The sequence below is a fragment of the Symphalangus syndactylus genome, chromosome 2 (assembly GCF_028878055.3).
Source record: "Symphalangus syndactylus isolate Jambi chromosome 2, NHGRI_mSymSyn1-v2.1_pri, whole genome shotgun sequence".
Taxonomy (NCBI): Eukaryota; Metazoa; Chordata; class Mammalia; order Primates; family Hylobatidae; genus Symphalangus; species Symphalangus syndactylus.
The window spans coordinates 134,778,083-134,798,385 of record NC_072424.2 but is presented as its reverse complement, the minus strand read 5'-3'; the positions used below and the strand labels follow the sequence as shown (position 1 = coordinate 134,798,385).

The window sequence follows — 20,303 nt, the reverse complement described above, 5'->3', positions numbered from 1 at the left end:
TGAGAGAAGGGTGGGGGTAAGAAGCGGGGAGAGTTTATGACAAGTCCGAGTAGAAATTATGGGCCAGCCTCCATGAATTCACAAAAGTACCTGGGACTCATTCAAAAAAGAATGTCTTTTTCCGAGTGGCCCACTTGCCTCCCACCTCCTTCCCCTGCTAGAGGCAGCCCCTATGCACTACAGAAGCAGGGGCCCTGCTCTTGTCCCCAGTACCAGGCCACCGATGCATGTCTTCCCCAAGGTTTACATCCCTAGAAAAGACTAGGCCAGTTTTATCTGACCTTATGTCCAGAACCCAGCAGTCCTGGATGGCTGTCAAGCAGGTGGTGGTAAAAAGCAAAGCACAGGGCACTTGGCAAATACACAGATGAACACAGGAAGTTGAGGAAATAGAGCAGGCGCTGCTTCCACCACCTGCGGCCTCCAGTAACCTTCCTAACGGGATAGGGTTTCTGAGACCAACAGCCCTCCTCCCTAAAATCTTAGGCCCCTGAAATGGGGCTACTTCATTTCTAAGATCCCAAGTCCCGGGCGAGTATCTTCTGCCTTGGACCCCATGACATCCAGGCTCTGTTTCTAGGGCCCTTGTGGAGATGGGCATAGGTTCTCCTACCTTTTCTTGATGTTTATCTTGGCTGTTCCTCCTGGACACAGGGAAGGAGCTGAGGCGTATCACTCAGGTGGCAAGGTGAACTAGCTTAAAAGGTAGATTTTCTTCTCTCATGTAGAAAACTTGATAAAGATAAAATTATCTCAACAGCAAATTATGTATAACTTTCAATTATTACAGAGCCTTTATATGTGTTATGTCGTTGGAAGTCATATATAATCCACAATAAGTCATTCTGGAAGACAGCACTATAACATATACAGAAAGGACTATAGTCCCGGTTGTTCTGGATCCCCACCTGGCCTCAGATAAAGTCTCTAGGACAGGACTGTGGTTAATATGTAATGTATGGCCTGGAACATACAGCAGCTCTAGGTTTATCATACCTGGATGAATGGCAATAACCAGAATGTCAGAAAGCTCTGGATTTAGCCTATTTAACTTTCTATATTAAGAGCTATCATGAGATATAAATTTAGAGGGGACACAAAGGTAGGAATTATACCAAATACAACAGATGCCAGATTCAGGATCCTAACACACATTAGCAAGCTTGAACAACAGCCCCGACCCAGTCCAACAGCAGCCGGGAAGGGTCGATGAGCACTTGAGCTCAGCTGCAGGATGGATGAGACGTATCCTTCAGAGCAGCTCCCATCACAGTGGCAAGAGTGGGCTGCAGCTGCCGCAAAGCCCTGCAGACCCTGACGCCACTGATAGATGGCAGCGTGACAGTCCAACACAAAGCGGGCCAGGTGGCCTCCACCAGCCATGCCTTTGGAGCCTGCCCTTTGGTTGTGGATATCACATTTAGAGGTGCTTATACAAAAATGAAGCTCATTAAGGAATTAAGAGGGGGGAACTTGAGACCACATAGTGGGGGAAATAGTTAAAGTAACTATTAATAGCCCAGGGGAAATCCTAGTAAATGAAAACTATCTTCAGATATGTGAACAGCCGTCACATAGAAGAAGGATTTAGATTTACCTTGTGTGGTTTAAGAAGGCAGAAGTAGAACCAAGATTTAAAGAAACAAACAAAAAAACAGTTCGAGCTAATATAAGGAAAAACTTCCTAAACAATTTAAATTACCACAAATAAAATGCCTCATAAAGTAATAAATCCCATATCATAAGACATTAAAAATGATGTTTTAGTAGCAGTTTATGTATCAGATAGACAGGGACTTGTATATACTATACAAACTATTAAGATTTATCTTTATTCTAAAGACAAAATAATCACAGATCAAAAAAAATCATATGTATGTGTGTGCAAACGGCCTCATTCCACACAGGCTATGTCAGAACATATTGCTTCGAAAGTTACATCAACTAAAAACATTTTCAAAATGTCCAACAGTTCTCCAGAACCATAAACTGTCCTTCCTTTACTATCTCATGTGAGGGTATAGTTCAGGAAAGGGGCTAACTAGAAACTTGAAACCAAAGAGACATCTTGATCAACATTATCACATACACAGTTTAAAAAAAAAAAACTTCATTTTTAATATTTTAAAAGCTTAGTTCCTTAGAACTCTGTCGCCTCTGAAATTGTCCAAGATCAAGCAGATAATGGGTTAAGTCCAAAAAATAAAGGAGCAACAGAGCAAATCTGACTGCATGTTTGAAAAAGCCTATAAAATGTTACAAGCAAAACAGGAAAGCCTGTGTTAATAATGCATAAACCAAAAGAGAAAAAAAAGCTGCCCATTTAATGGAATAATGCTTTTATCCTTGCAGTTAAAATGAAATAAACCATGACTATTACTCTAGTAAGACCATGTAAAAATGTAATTTTTAAACATTTACTAAAAGGGGATAGTTCAGTAACCACTCTAAAAATCAAGGCCTTGGGTACAGCAGTGTTTAAACGCTAAATACCAATCTCCTGTCTGCGGAGGCCATTACCCACCCTGTCACCATAGCAACGCTAACAGTATGCCTGACTTCAAAGACAAAGATGTAATTTCAGACTTCCAGCAGCCAGAGGGAGTGGTAAGAATATTCTACCCAAGCAGTGTCAGCTGATGATAAATTATAAAAATATCCAGGAAGGTTATGAGGCGGACGGTACCACATATTCTCATATTCCTGGGGGAAGACTTACATTAGTCAAACACACTAGGAGACAGCGAGAGTAAAACAAAAAGTAAACAAGACAAGAATCTCAATGGAGTCCGATTTTTTTTCTTTTTTTTAAATTACATAGTACAGAGTTCTAGCCTTCCTTTTCTCTTGCTCCCAGGAGAAAATAAAAATAGTTTCTACCATCTTCTTTCTCATTCAAATTAAGAGTGACTGCAGACCTGCATGAATGTTCCAAAGGACTTGCAAAACCACCTTTATAACTGCTACTTCTATATTTGTGAAACTGGCGTTTGTCAAAAACCGTTTTAAGCACCAGTAGTCATCTAAGGGCGCTGAGTGGATCCCTGCGTTGAAGCTGCAGAGGGCAGCCGTCCGTTCTAGCACTTGGAGCTTTGCTTGCCAACCACCCAATCTAACCCCAACATACTCAAGATATTTTTAAAGCCCTGTGAAGGGGAAAACACTGAAAAACAATTTGCCAATTTATAAGTTTTTATGTCTTAAAAAAATAAGTGCATAAAGCTGACACAGTACTGTTTCACAATTACGCAGCAGTTGACCAGATTTTAAAAGCACTAGCCCTAGAGCTGAGAGGTTGAGAATGCCACAAAATGCCCAGCTAGTAATTTTCCCAGAGGTAATGAAACACAAAAGAATAAAGTTGGAGCTAAAGTCTTCTTGAAGATCCTCTACAAGGAAGAACTGCCAGACTCCAAGGATTTTCGCTTACTCGAAGGAAGTCATAAATGACTAGCCTGGCCAACAAACACACAGATGTAAGTTTTACTACAATATTATTGTTTTACAAGAATAAATATATACATTAAATTCTCTTTCTGTTGAATTCTCTTGTATGGTTTTGGGCTCAAAAAAGTCTAGCTCCCTTACTAACAGGAGCATGACACGGCTGCCTCTTTCAACAGACCCTGCTCCCCACTCCCAAAGGCGGATGAATGGCCAGAAGGGTGTGGAGTCCAACAAGGGCTGGTGTCAAGATCCCTGCCCCCACTGCTCACCGGCCTGCTGCCCACAACCACTCTCAGCAACCAAAGTGCACAGGAGCCATGGCAGCCCAAGCTTCTTCCCACGACCAGCCATGGGGTGCAGGATGGGAAATCAAGCCAGCCTCGGTGTCCCCACCACCTCTGCTAGCCTTTTGCTGGAGGTGGACCCATGATGGAGTTGCTTTATAACGTATTCAAGTCAGTAAGTTCAAGAAAAATAAAGCACATAAATTCACTCACAGATATAAACTGTTATCATCCTATTAAGCTATTAGTGGCATGTTTGTTCTGTAAAATTCAGATCATCACTAGTCTCATCAATTAATCTTGAGCCCTCATCTTCAAACCCAAGGATCAGCAATCTCCTCCCTAGAAAAACAAGCTAAATTACAAATGTCACTCACACACCTATCCCTCAAAACAAAGAAAAACACATGTATAAAAAAACACTCTCTTCACAATTCAACTCTTTCCTGACTAAATGGGTTTCCACCCTGGTACACGTTTTATGCTTACAAAATAATTATTTTTAAAAATTATTGTGAAATAAAAATGGGTTCAATAAGCTACTTCTTTGGACAGAGTAACAAGGTAGTTAGGCAAGTTACAGCAAAAATAGACAATCATTCAATCATTTATGTGGCATGACACCTAATTTAGGCCTTTGATAATTTTCCCAAACGTGAAACCACTTTTTTGGCACTATATTAAAAACTCATATTTTGGCCTCATTACTCACTATTTTCAAAAGAGTATATATTCCTTTATAAAGTATTTCATTTTACAATGTAATAAAAGAAAAATAATGTCCCTTTCTTAAGAAATGAAGTGTTGGCCAGGCGCGGTGGCTCACGCCTATAATCCCAACACTTTGGGAGGCTGAGGCAGGTGGATCACGAGGTCAGGAGATTGAAACCATCCTGGCTAACACAGTGAAACCCCGTCTCTACTAAAAACACAAAAAATTAGCCAGGCATGGTGGCGGACGCCTGTAGTCCCAGCTACTCGGGAGGCTGAGGCAGGAGAATGGCGTGAACCCGGGAGGTGGAGCTTGCAGTGAGCCGAGATGGCACCACTACACTCCAGCCTGGGCGACAGAACGAGACTCCATTTCAAAAAAATAAAAAGAAAAAGAAAGAAAATAAGTGAAGTGTTTTACTTTAATAATTAGGTAATCCCAATTTTTCCCCTTTACTTTGGTAGTCAGGAATGCAGCCTTAAATTTAATCATTATTCATCAGTAACTGCATTATCATGATTTGTTTGTTCTCTCTTTCTCAAACTTTTTTTAGAATTTGTAATCCGCTTGGAGCAGTCTTTGTTTATACAAACGTTTTACTGTAAGTCAGCTCAAATCCTTTCTGGAAGCACAAGGGTTATAAATTCTATATAAAAACATCATAGGATATGAAACATTCTGTCACACCAGGACTCTTTCAGTTAAAAGTGGCCACTGGTATATTTAAAAATAACCCTTTATTTATAATTTTCAGGGATACATGTTGAAAGAATACCTCATCCAAGCTATTTTTAAACACTTTTATAAAGAAATTAATTCTTAAATTTTGATCATTAAGTTATAGAGTATCTGGGTCATACTTTATATTAAAATACCAGAGTATTTTTAAAAATTCATTAGGGAGGCTAAAATTGCATCAATTATATTATACTTCATATATTTTTATTATTTTAATGAGAAATTAGGTTTGTAGGTAAATTCAAAGGTAAAGCTGGTAATAGTAAGTATGATTTAAGAAGGGATATGACAGAACAGTCAATAAAAATGCTGGGGAAAAGTAAACTGCATTAATCTATTTGCAACGGTAAAACCATAGGCATTTCCTCTATAACTTCCCCAGTTACCTTCCACCAGTTACCACTGGGTCTTACGAATAGTTTAAACTTCAATAAATAAAACTCGGAAAGAGCAGCGCTAAAAAACCAGGACAACTTTCAGGTTGTAATCCCCTGCAAATACCACCTGGCTCACAACAACACACTCGTTTAATGTCATCTAATCAACTGCGATGGAAAAAGGCAGAATTGAAAAAGGTGTATTTCCTATATTAACGTAATTATTTAGGCATGTCCCCTTCTCTTACTCCCCCATATATATACACGAACCTATATAATATTTTAAATAAAGATTCAACATTAAGAATTTGACTTAAAAGTGTATTTAGTGATACTACCTGATTCACCATCTTTGGTCTTCCACTAAAGACCTGTGTTATCTTTCATGGCTGGTTGCTCCTATTATGGTTATTTGGTGTTTGTATCAAAACTCTGAAAACTGAGCAATCTAAGGAGTTCGCCTAAAGCAGATTCGCTGCAAACTAAGTAGATCTGTACCTATGCCTTTGCTTTTGCCTTCTTTTAAGTGATCTTGCTACACACTAGTAATACCATGAGCTGAAATGAGCCAGGGAGGGTGAACCCCAATCACTGCAGCCACTATGCTACCATCTGACTCTGAGGATAAAGCTGGGGTGCCATCAGTTTAACACTAGTCACTAACATCACATTTCCGAATTATCAACATACTTTAATTGTCCAAACTATACACCTGTAATTATTCCTAATGAGTTAGAAATAATTCACGAGTTAGAAATAATTCACTTGTTAGGAATAATTAATTAAAACGTACTAAAACCTAGAGGATTTCACCCCTTCATCTTCACTCGTCCCCATAGTTTAGTTTTTGGTAGCTCAACAAACCAAAAATGGCAGCATAATACTGGGGAAATTCTTAAAAACACAACGTTTATTAATGTAGTTTTCTCTTTTTTGTGTTCTTCTGTGCAGGGTAAACCTGATAAAATATAAAAAATATAAAACTGAGGAACATGAAATAAAATGGATGCAGAAGAACCTCAGTGGCATTTACACCAACATTCTCTGCATCCAAAGAGGACTGCGGTATCGGGGTTCAGCAATGAAGTCACAGGCTAGGAGTGCCGGGGATCAGATTTAGGCAAGAGTCAGCTGCCTGTTGCAGTTCCTTGCTCATAGGAAAGGAATGCTGAATCTCAGGGAAGTGTGGTGCACCAGCAGCCCTAACAGGCCCTGGAAGCCAAATATCATTTCACAAAAGGAGGAGGGCAAAGAAAGGGCAAGAAATTGACATTCAATGGACACTTGTGTATGTGCAGGCACTGCCCAAGTGGTTTATGCACCTTAGATCTCATGTATGTGCAAAGTACTCAAGGTGCGGTATCCCGGCTGAAAAGCTCAATTAGGTGTGAAATGTGCTTTGTCAAACAACAACGTGCATATTTAGATATACTTTTATATATCTGATACCCCCAAAACAGGCCAGAATTATAACAAAGATATTTTTATCCCTATAAAACATAGAAAATGCCAATTAAGTCAGCAAAAAAAGTAGTAAAAATAATAAAAATCCTCATGAAGCCACTCAAGAAAGCCAGCATAAACATTACTCTTCTACACCAGGTGCTGACAGAAGGGTTGGGAAACTTGGAAGGCAGTGTTCTCTTCCTCTGAAACCACCAGCACTGATAAGACATGACTCAATGCCACCTGAACGTCTTGTATAAAAAGCTCTGACCACAGTTGTGTCATAGCCATTGTTGCTCTTAAACTTTCAAAGAGTCAAGACTTCCACAAGATGGCAAGACACTTCTGTGAAATTATATGTGCTGAAAGTATGAATTCTGCAGCTATAGGTATGTGGTTCTCTGAAGATAAAACGAAAAAAGATGTTAAAGTATTTTCAGTAACCAGCATCCTAAAAGTAGATATTTTCTGTTGAGGATTTATTTTCTTACTCCTGAATGTGTTATGGGAAAGAACAAACATTAATAAGCTAGTGAAATAATTTGATTTTTTTATTTTTCTTTACATCTAATATAAAATCTTAGACATAAGACACAATAAATGATTATTAAACATAACTGAATTTTTCTGCATACTCGAGATGTGGAAAAGACAAGATACTGCATCTTAATTGAGGATGTCAACATTTAGGCATGCTGGCTAAAGGCATAAATGCAGCAACTAGGGGGCTGGGCACTGTGGCTCACGTCTGCAATTCCAGCACTTGGCGAGCGGCAGAGGCGGGAGGATCACATGAGGCCAGGAGTTCAACACCAGCCTGGCAACAGAGTGAGACACCCTCCACCCCCACACCCGCTGCCCCCCCATCTCTACAAGAAATTTAAAAATTAGCCAGGCATGGTGGCACATGCCTATAGTTCCAGCTACTCGAGAGGCTGAGGTGGGAGGCTGAGCCCAGGCGTTCAAGGCTATGATCATGCCCCTGCACTCCAGCATAGGTGACAGAGCAAGACTGTCTCAAAAACATATTAAATAGAAATAAAGAAATAAATGCAGCAACTATGAAAAGCAAACACATTTGGGGAAATTTGACCACATTTGTATTTATTCAAGAATACCCCTAACTTTAATCAAAATTGGCAAAACGGTTTTTTTATTTAAAAGGAGAGACTGTTTTGGCTTTGAAAAAGCTCACAGGACGCCATGGTGGCACCATGCTCAGGAGCAGGTGCCTGAAGGAGCTGCTGGGATGACTGGAACAAGCTCTAGACAGACCACTATTCCACCGCTGTTCAGCTGTCCTGCCATTTTGGAGTCTCTATTTTCATAGATGGAAATTACAGCTCAAAAATAATCCAAATCAAATTAAATATATAAAAATACATGCATGGTAAGAAATCATTAATATTAATTTTTGTTTCATTAATTGCCCTTGGCAACTGCAATATGTTTCATTTTTAGCTTATACAAAAAGAATTTTTTTAAACAAATTAAGCCAAAAGTTTTTCCCTTCATCCCTAAAGCAAAACCTTTGCTCTCTTCTTTGTCATTTCCTGGAGTAAAATGACAGGGCTTTTTAAAAATGAAGAAAAAAGAGGGGGAGGGGTTTGATAGATATATATTTTTAATTAGCCCTTCAGAGTTCAGAGTAATCTTTCTAAAGTCCCATTTCCTCTGCTAGGATGCAAATGTATAAGAAACTCCTGGTGCTCAAAGTGGTAACCCATTTCTACAAAATAAAATGGGGTATCTTTCAAAATAGCATGTTAAAAGCAAGGTTCCCCGCACCATCGCCCCATACACGCCCTACAACTGCAAAAAAGAAAAAAACAAGTAAAGGCATTAAATTTGTAGACTATGCCATACATACCTATACCCCCAAAAAGTTTCAGAGAAGGAGGAATAATGAGACAAATTAAGAAATATTCCTCCAAAATGAACTAAAGTAAGAATGTAGCCCAAATCATTCAAAAGTATATCAAACAAAGTAATACAAAGTAACTTGTCTTTACCCAAGGAAAGGAATCTATTTAGATAGAAATTTACTGCATTATCCTAAAAGCAAAGAAAATAAGACTAGCCTAAGTCCCAACTGAACTACAGAGTTTCAGTTTTTTTCTTGGGACTGTGCTCTTTCTTGCCCTAGTCCCAGTTACAGTTAGAGACAATCTGGGATGATGTGTAGAGTTGTTTATACACAGTCTGCTACAATACCATTCAAATCATCTCCAAAAATTTAAATGAAATGCAAAGTTATAGCCAATGCCATCAATCTTTCAACATCAATTCTAATTTATGACAATGTTTTACTTCTCCTATAAAGAACTATATAAGAAATAAGGCTTTAGTAGCAAATATGAGTGAGTTGCTTCCTTTTAGATGTTACAGGATTTGGGCAAAGTTATTCAGGACTTGCTTTAACTCTCATAAAAATCTCTGGGCATTCCTTTCTCTTCCCACCACCGTTTCCCTGTGTTTGTCAGCAATGCCACCAACACATCCTGGTCACGCAGATTAAAAACCTCAAAAGCATCTATCCTCCCTCCCTCCCTCTATTCCAACAATTTTCTTCCTCTGCACTTCCACTGCCACCACAATTTCACAGCATCGCTGAGCTAACACTCTCAAGTTGTGTTCCTGCTCCAGGGTCATGACAGCATTTCGAAAATGAAGTTTTGCATATGTTAAAAGGGCGTTACAATGCGCTTAGTAACCTGAAAGCTCTAGACTTTCAAAATACTATAGAAGAATGGAGTGGGGGCTTTAGGCAGGCAAATAGATGTCAGGAAGCCCTGTCTTTAAAATTCACACACCTACCTCTTGGACACTCATTAATGGGCGTATTTATTTATTTATTTATTTATTTATTTATTTATTTTGAGACAGAGTCTCACTCTGTCACCCAGACTGGAGTGCAATGGCACAATCTCGGCTCACGGCAACCTCCATCTCCCAGGTTCAAGCAATTCTCCTGCCTCAGCCTCCAAAGCAGCTGGGATTACAGGCGTGCACCGCCACACCCGGCTAACTTTTTTTTTTTTTTTTTGTATTTTTAGTAGAGATGGGGTTTCACCATGTTGGCCAGGCTGGTCTCAAACTCCTGACCTCAAGTGATCTGCCTGCCTTGGCCTCCTGAAGTGCTGGGATTACAGGCATGAGCCACCACGCCTGGCCCATTATTCTTCTTTTACTAGCAGTTTCTAGTGTCCATTAAAGGTGAAAAATATTTTCACCTTTGTCGTTGTTGAGACAGGGTCTTGCTCTGTTGCCCAGGCTGGAGTACAGCGACGTGATCACTGCTCACTGCAGCCTCAATCTCGCAGGCTCAAGCCAACCTCCCACATTGGCCTCACAAAGTAGTTCGGACCACAGGCATGCCCTACCACACCCAGGTAATTTTTGTATTTTTAGTGAAGATGGGGTTTCACCATGTTGGCCAGGCTGGCCTCAAGCTCCTAGGCTCAAGAAATCTGCCCACTCACGGCCTTCCAAAGTGCTGGGCCACCGTGCCCAGACAATATTTTCATTTCTATACAACAAGACTTTTAAAAATGGTGTCCAGTGAACGAAGTGTCGTATTATCATTCTGAAGCCAAACTTTTTCCAGGTACAGCATAATTACAAAAGACCAACTACACATTTTCCCCAGGTGTGGACTGACTCACTGCACAGCTCGACCACCCATGCCCATGGGGAAAAGAAACACTCAGGGAGATCCCTACCTACGCAAGTCAGGAAATTCTAAAAACAGGAAAGAATCGCAGGCACAGGTGCCAGGAGGCCGCAGCACACTCGGTGGTCCCCAGGCTCACTGTGGCCTGCTTTAGAGAGGACATCTGCCTGAGGAACGGATATGGCTTCTGCCACTGCCTCAGTGCATCCCATTTTGTGCTCTGACAGAAAGAGCAGTGAGAAAACAAGTAAAAATGAGAACTGTTAACACACCACTCTACCCAGATCAAAACCAGTGAGCTCTAAACAATCAAAAAAAAAAAAAAAAAGCCAGGCGCGGTGGCTCACGCCGGTAATCCCAGTACTTTGGGTGGCAGAGGCGGGCGGATCACAAGGTCAGGAGATCAAGACCATCCTGGCTAACATGGTGAAACCCCGTCTCTACCAAAAAAAAATACAAAAAAATTAGTCGGTCTTGGTGGCAAGCACCCGTAGTCCCAGCTACTTGGGAGGCTGAGGCAGGAGAATGGCAGGAACCTGGGAGGTGGAGCTTGCAGTGAGCCGAGATAGAGCCACTACACTCCAGCCTGGGTGACAGAGTGAGACTCCATCTCAAAAAAAAGAAAAAGAAGAAGAAAAAGCTTGCGGGGGATGCAGGAGGCATTCTCCAGGAAAACAGCTTGGGTTGCATTAAAGACGAACAGTGATTTTTCATGTCTCTGGGTTGCTACTACTTCCACTCATGTCAATCTCGGTTTAAAAACCATAGTGTGTTTATGAATGACTTTTTAGTACAACAAATGTAAACCTGAGGTCTGGAGGTGAACGGAGGCCTCAGATACATACCCTTAGGGACTTCCTTCCCCCACCAAGAAATGAAAAGCAACTGCCACATGATCAACTTGGTTCAGAAAACCGTCCAGTTGGCATTAGCCTTTGCATTATAAAGATTTCGGCGTCCTGCAGCTTTTTCATTTATTTGGTTGGTTTGTTCTACCTCCCCCTTTCCTTTCCCATGAAGTTTTTTTCCTTTTCCCTAGACTTCCCTACATGCAACGACATCACGGCTCCCAAACTGATCGTACAGGAGAGGAAGGAAGACCTCTAGAATCTCTAGGATGAACAAGAAGAGGGAGACCACAGGAAGGTCTGCGGCTCTCCAATGGCCTGCATGGTAAGATTGTATACTCAGTAAGGCAACCCCAAATCCCTCAATAAGTTCAAGTGTCCCTGCTACAAAAGCAAATGGCACCGGAGAACGGAAGACAGGCCACCAAGCAGCACACAGAAGCCGTTTCTGAAGATTTCAATGTACCTGCACTTCACTCACTCCACTGACTTTTTCCCAAATGCAAAGAAAGAGTCCGTTTTTATCAGTGCTTTTTCTCATACACTAACAAAGATGGCTTTTAATGTAAAATTTTGGAGCCAGAAGGTGATAAGAGTTTCCTAAATCTAACTTGCTCATTTTTCAAAGAAACAGAAGCTCTGAGAAATGACATGTATTGCTCAAGGCCAGAACCTTAGCTGAGAGTCTGCCCTGTTGGCATTCAGTGTGGCGATTAGAACAGGTCTCCCAGCCAAAACATATTATTTTATAAAAACAGTAAAGCCATTGTTTCTTCCATACAAGTCATTATAAGCTGTTTATTTGCATTTTTGTGAGGAGGAAAAAAGGCAAGTAATATAAACTACTTTCAAATCACAATTTTTACAATGACCTGATGGTAAATAAAATTGTAGTTAAATATTTATTTCATTTCAGTCTAATAATCAGGTTAAATCAAGAGAACTCTAAAAAATTAGCTATTAGTGAATGCTAAAAATGATATATGTAATTTTAGAATATTCTCACATGCAATGAACACGTACCATACGCACAGATGCATGCACACAGACAGCAGCAAATACAAACCTGTGCACTGAAAAATGTAAATGGTACCTCAATCACGAACCAAGTAGAAAGATGTGCACACCATGATCTAAAATTGGGTACAATTTCGGTCCTGTGGAAAGAGACAATCGTACCTACATGCTTTTTTTTTTTTTTTTTTTTTTTTAAAGAATGCATCATGAAGAAAAGTAGTTGAGAAAGCTTAGTCACTTTTTCGTGGCTTACAGTTTTTTCTCCTCTTTTATTCCAGGCTTAAACAAAGTTCAGTGGGGCATCAAAATGCCTGTTTTAAATTACAGTCTGTATTTTAAAATAGAATGCACGCACGGCATGTTCCTGAAGCTAGGGGGTGGGAGTGTTATTCACGGAAAATTGAAGGCTTGTTGAGTCAATAATCTTCTTTCACACAGTAACAATTTTCAGCTAAAATTTCTTGACCCAAACAAAGGAAAACAAGACCATTCAGTTATTTTACAACAATTTAGAGAAGGCAAAAGAAAAAGATGAGAAAAAAAGAGAGACACCTCTAAAATCCTACATTGTGAGGGAAGAATAGGAAATTTTGGCTCAGGTAGAACCTTCTCTACATGTATTTATTTCCTCTCCTAAACTGACAGTTAACATTAAAAATTGTTACTTCCCGTCCCAAAGAAACATAAAAGCAAATAACCAGTCCACAAATGCTACTACGAGCTCCTGCTGGTTATATATCCCTTGTTATATAAAACAGATGTGTGCCTTCACAGTTACCTGCGAAGTGAAAATCTGTAAATTAAAAGCTATTTCCCACCTAACTTGGATAATATAAAGTAGAATGCATTCAACACCTCACACCGGCCATTGCCTGCAGGTGCTGGAGGCAGCAGATCCCAACGCCCAGGAGAAGCAATAGGAGGAGGAGGAGGATGGGGGCGGTGAAGATGGCGGCATCTAGCCCAACATGGCAGGCACTGCCATGCCAAAACCAGAAGTGCAGGCTAGGGTGAGAAGAGGGACCTCAGAATATTAGAGTCATGTGGTTTTTTTCTTTTTAGCGTAAAAAATAAAAACTTACACTTGCAGGAGCTGCAGTCCTGCCCTGGCCTCTGCACCACTGTGGAGCTCCTTGTGTGCTCTGCTCTAGGTGGTTCTAGACTCCCTGAGACCCACTCTGGCTCCCCCTTCTGCTGGCCTGAGGCCCATGGGGTCCACGCTGCCTCTGTGGCCCAGGCATCCAGACCACAGAAGAGCTCCGTGGCCTCAAAGAGGTCACTGGAAGAGCTGCAAGCTGGTCAAAGCCTGCCCATCCCTCATTTGTTATGACAAAATTTGTATGCTGACTTTTCTATTAGCCAGGAATATCTGCATTTATCATCCCTTACTTAATGAGCCTCATTTATCAACTATAGATCATCCTTATCCTTCTATTATCAAAACCAATATCCTGCAAATCAGTTATGTTTCAGCCTCTCTTAATCTCCAATTTTGTCTAGTGTCTCTTTTCATGGTACTCCTTCATACTCCTTCATTAATATTTTAGGAACCAATTGACACTCCTATAAAATGGGTTGAAATTCATTTCCCCCATATTTTAAATGGAAATCTTCAGAATATTATATGAAAAAAGTTTGCAGGGGCATGCCTAGTTGAAATGTGTTTTAAAAAATTAAACAAATTCTTAAAATTAATGCATTACCACTAAGCAAATAGCTATGATGAATTCAGATTTTATTTTAACTGAACTGAGTATGTCAACTTAGAAACACTTTGCACACACACATCTGAATTATTTAAAAGCAAACTATAGTTCTTTCTCAATATTAATTTATTCAAACTTTCCATTATATTTAGCCTGTTTTTTCCTGGAAGAATTCCAAACTGTTGAGGTTTTACTGAATTTTCATTTACAGAACAAATATTTAAACGGAAGATTGTTTTGAAAGAGGGAGAGAGACATACCTTCCTACTTCCTACCTTGTTCAAGTTCAAACATTATCCTCTATTTTCAAAATGACTATCAGTGTCATGAAAATATCCTAGGGAATAAAATCACAGGATATCACATCCTAAAGAAATAATCCATTTTGGAAAATAAACATCTGTCAGAGTCACTATCATATTTTCTAAATTCAGGTTTTCCAGCGAGGTCCTGAAATGCTCTTAATCTTAATCCAAAAATAACTGATATCTCCAGATAGAATAGACCAGTGATTAAAATTATGTTCAAGAACTTGATGAATCCTAAGAAGCTGAAGTACTGCATGTTCCCTTTAAAACTTCCCCAAGACATAAAAATGTGTCTATACCTTTGGTTTTGAAACTATGCAAATGATAAGGTACGCCTGTAGATGTTCTGGGGGACAGGGCGCCATCCTTCAGAGAAACTCCTCTTCCTCCCTGGCACAGGAGGCTTCTATTTTATAAAGTATTTTCTCTGAAACTATAAAACTCAACATAGCCTGATAACATTTTGAGAATACTGATAATAAACAGCTTAAGTCTTCAGCTGCACACAGGCATCATCCATGCCTGAACACTGAGATAAGCCTGATGACAGATACGGGTTTTGCTTCATTAACTTACAATTTTTTAAATGTTCATAATGATTTGAGAAGGATCACTCAATGGAAGACAGCTCCACTCTTAACCTTTTAATGACAACCATTTAAACCAACCTCAAATAAAAAGGTTTCAAAATACTTCATTCAATAGCCATACATCTAATTCTTTTTTTTTTTTTTTTTTTTTTTTTTTTTGAGACAGAGTCTCGCTCTGTCGCCCAGGCTGGAGTGCAGTGGCGCAATCTCGGCTCACTGCAAGCTCCGCTTCCCGGGTTCACGCTATTCTCCTGCCTCAGCCTCTCCGAGTAGCTGGGACTACAGGCGCCCGCCACCACGCCTGGCTGATTTTTTTGTATTTTTAGTAGAGACGGGGTTTCACCGTGGTCTCGATCTCCTGACCTCGTGATCTGCCCGCTTCGGCCTCCCAAAGTGCTGGGATTACAAGCGTGAGCCACCGCGCCCGGCCCCATACATCTAATTCTTACCTGGCAGATTTTAACTTCTGCCAAAACCTGCCAACTCACAGGTTCAGATGGTCTTAACAATTTACATTTCTAGTTGGGTTGGACTGAGAACTAGCAAAAAGCTGAACCCAGTTAAAAACCTTTTCCCGGTAGTTTCCAATCATTCACAGTATTATCAAATCAACATGCTTAGAACATCCATATTAATGTCATCAATATTCAAATATGCTTCCAAAATACATGACCTTTTACCACTAACCAACATAAGTGTCATTAAAGATTACGAAACAAAAACCAACACAAACAGACTATTCTTCTTTAATTAAAGGCAGAACACTGCATGCTCTGCTGCTAATAGCCAAGCCCAAAGAATATTCTTGGTAATAAAAGTTTTCCAACCATTCTCTTTCAGGCTTCCAATATCCTGTTTAACACTCTCTATTTCAAAGAACAACCAGCATTTACTACCTCCTTCCTTTCAGAAAGAGCCAAAAAACATATGTTTTATCTAAAGCCCAATATTTCCGTCTAATTGCAAACTCAACAAAAGTGCCATAAGCACTATTCAACACATTTAGGGATTTTTAGTTAACTCAGAAGAAAGATCAAACCCTTTTCATGCCAACCCCTTTAGATATTTCCTATTTAAGGAAGAAAGGGTCACAAAGAGGTTTTTAATGACCTGATGAGCCTTCTAGAACAGCCAATATTTATAGACATATTTCACAAAGTCCTAACAAAACAGTCCATTTTCCAACGCTCTTAGAATATGACTGCCAAACTGATTGTATTCTATATCTTAGGTAAACAGAATAATGAACCTCCTATTTGAAATACAAAGCTAGCGGCATGCCTCTCTGAAGAATAAAACAAATTAGTTATTTTTAAACTGAGGAATATTAACAACTCTTCAGCTCCCTGGAGGGAAAAGCACTATAAAGAAAGTGCTTATACAGTGTTTTATAAGAAAATAAAATTTTTTCCTTTTTCATGTTTACTTCCTTTTATACATGTTTATGAATATTTTATTAACTATCCATCTGTAATATAATTACTGAACTTATGATTACCATTTCTGTCAATTAATTTTTTATAAGTAAAAAATATGTATTTCTAAGAACAGAATGCTTTTAGGGTATTTTTAGCTTAATTATCCAAAGTGTCCACTTCTTTTCCTAAAGCTATGGTTACCAAGGTAAATCCAAATATCAGTTGGTAAAATAGAATCATTTTAAGAATAACACCTGCCTGGCGATGCAGACGCCCACTCATTTAATCACTCAGCAGCACCAGCACACAGAGAGCACAGGTGCCCCGAGAGCCATTCAATGCCACCTAACAGATCCCTTAGCAATTAAAAGAAAATACTGAAAATGAAGAAATAATTCATTTTAAAATAATTTTTATAGAAATTTTTGAGGAAAATATTTACTGAATAGGACATAATAAATACTATGAAAAGCTTCTAGCCAAATAGGGGAGCCAAAACAATGTCCAGGATAACTACAATAAAAGGATAAATAATAAATGCCACAGGAGGTGAAAATTTAACAGAACACTCAACAAAAAGTGTATTAAATCATATCTGAGGGCTATCTTGGAATATAAATTGAGGGATATCCAATGTTTATGAAACAAGAAAATAAGTAACTGACAGCATCTTTTAGACATTCCACTGTGTCATTAGCTTAAATGCTGGGTTTATTTCATACCAATATTAGAGGTCGTGAAAGCTAAATGTGCTCAAATTTTAAGTAATAATAGTCTAAGAAAGAGAGCTCTTCAATGTTAAGATTTATCAATAACAGTAATACCAAGGATGTATAAACTAATACACCTAAACAGGGAAATGCTGTATGACTGAGAGGTATAGAAATAAGTGGACAATATTAAGGAGGATTTGTTCAGTGCTTAGGTCTGAGTCCAGACCTAAGCATATGACTGGTCATGGCTCCAAGACAACAAGAGAACAAGTTATTAATTTATCAATCATTTGCTTTCTGCAGATGATGTGAAGGTCTATCTAAGTTAGCTGGAAAACAGAACTGCATTGCCTAGTGAAGGTCATCAAGAATTTAATGGCATGCAAATATAGAAAAACAGGTTCAAACAACAGTGAGGACAACTTGCTGAGGGATCAAATTATAGATGTAGCATAAAGATATTGGAAATGCCTTGATTTCTTATAATGCAAAGTTGTTACATTGTAACAAACATGCTAAAGAAAAATATACTTAGGATACAGGTAGAAAATATCACATGCAGAAACATTACAAACCTATCTTTGTAAGCAAAAAGACTAAGAAATTACTACTTGAGAGGCATTCTTGTCATCGTCATTATATAAAATGAAAAGAATAATTACACATTAGAATCACTAGCTGCATTTCATAAATGGTACAGACAACACAATATACTTAATTCCAAATTACAAAACTACAGGTTTCAAATATCATGGATTGACTGTAGGTGAAAAGACGAAATTTATATCCCTGACACCTGAAAAGGAAAACCATAGCACAAGAGTAAATCTACAAAGGATCCAACAGCAAATTCAGATATGATAACAAATACAGCTTCATGGGCTCTCCAGAATCAACCCAGCCAAGTTAGAGGACTACAGTATCTAATAAAAGTAACATTGTAAAATACAGACTATTAGAGCCATAACAGAGTATCAACAAATCATTCCCTGAAACCACAATGACCTTAGCTGTGTGCAACTTATTATAAGTATCCACATAAATAAAAATATTTGTAAGCCCCATATAGAAAGTTTTTACACATGCAAAGCCCTCGTGGAAAAAAAAAGTGGTGCAATAAATTTCATTTAAATACAGCCAAATTTCATCCTAACGATTGGGGTTTTTAGGCATAGCAGGTTATCTTATAGTTTGTCCTTTATTCAGTGACTGAATCTTCTACATACTTAACATAAAACCTGGAAACTCTGCTCTCTAAAAAGAGATTATTGAAATGCTTGAAGTACTATTGAGTCAACCAGCATCTTACTTATCTGTGAGTTACAAAACAGAAAGAAAATACCAATTGGGGTATTTCATTAAAAAAAAAAAAAAAAACTCACATTATGGACAACTTTAAATACTTTTGGGAAGTAGGCAAGATAAAGGTTAAGGAAGATAGCTGTTATACATACATAACAAGACAGAAATAGAACAATTCAGAAAACATTTAAACAGTTGATGACTATATTCGTTCATCTCCTAAATGCTTTCATCCACTCTTCCAGCAATCAACTTAAAAGCTCCTATCCCAGAGCAAACTCTTCAGTCAGTTATCTGAAACTACAATACTTCGTGCCATCCCTAATAACACTGTAGAGTTAGCTGAATGTCAACCATCCATTCCAACACAGATCCATGGCAAAAGGCATGTACTAGTGAGTGATGCTGAAGTTTTTGAGTAGATATGAAGAAAGCAGTTTGCCACAAACTATTCTTATAGCTATGCAGAAAATCTGCATCCATTTATGAAAAATTTACCAACCTGTGTCACAGTACAAAATCATCAGCCAATGACAAATCTACAAAGTTAAGCTTCTCCAAAACCACTAAAAAAACTGTTGAAAAAAGTGGAATTCACTGTTTACCTGCTTCCCATACATCTATTTAAATTTCATAGAACCACAAAAGCTAATTTCCAAATACTTGGCAAATGTAGTACTTATCAACAGCATGCATGCCTCTATCTCTCTCCTTCTCTCTCTCTCTCACACGTACACACTACATACTTACTAAGCTGTGAACTATCTTCTAAAGAAAGTTTAGCAGCATACAACACAAAATCCATTACCTATTTCCCTCCTTCAAAATCAAATACCTAGACAATAAATACATCAACACAACTAAAGGGGGGGAAAAACACCACAATAAGATTTCACCCTCTCTCACATAAAAGTACAGGTATAAAAATTAGAGTTTCAAAAACACATCCATCAGATTCAAAGACAGTAGACATCCTGTGGTCATCACTTACCTTCTCTAAATCTGCATATACATTAAAATGTATATGGTATGGTATGCATGTCAAATGTCATGTATAACATTCACTACAAATATCTGTTCTCAAATGTTTAGAAGTAATATAATAAATCTAAGTTAATGCAAACATAGTTGAAATTCCAATTAAAATCATGGCTATACTGAATTCCCATCTTAAACCTTCTCCATAGAAACTAGGCAATGACAACAATTCTTCAAATAAATGTAAAAATATTTATTTGTACAGATGTATTTTTTTTTTTTTTTTTTTTTTTTTTTTTTTTTTTTTTTGAGATGGAGTCTCACTCCGTTGCCCAGACTGGAGTGCAGTGGTGCAATCTCGGCTTACTGCAACCTCCACCTCCTGGGTTCAAGTGATTCTCCTGCCTCAGCCTCCTGCAGATTTATTCTTTTAGTTAATAAAGAAGACTTCCTTTAAATTAGGTTCTCTATAAAAAAGGCAAATTAAGTAGATAGGAACTATTTATGGGCATCAACATGATACCCCATATTATAGCCACTACTCTTATAAACAGAAACCCCAATCACCATATACTATTTACTGGTGGAAATAAACAGCTTTGTCAATTTTTTTTTTTTTTGAGATGAAGTTTCGCTCTTGTTACCCAGGCTGGAGTGCAATGGCACGATCTCGGCTCACCACAACCTCTGCCTCCTGGGTTCAAGCGATTCTCCTGCCTCAGCCTCCCGAGTAGCTGGGATTACAG

At 38.7% G+C, this 20,303-nt stretch overlaps 1 protein-coding gene across 8 annotated transcripts in view; it reads right to left on the bottom strand.

The window, feature by feature from the left end:
• The window catches only part of ARID1B (AT-rich interaction domain 1B), a 441,225-nt gene that overhangs the window by 257,560 nt on the left and 163,362 nt on the right, over positions 1-20,303 (bottom strand). The gene's annotated exons all lie outside the window — the stretch shown is intronic.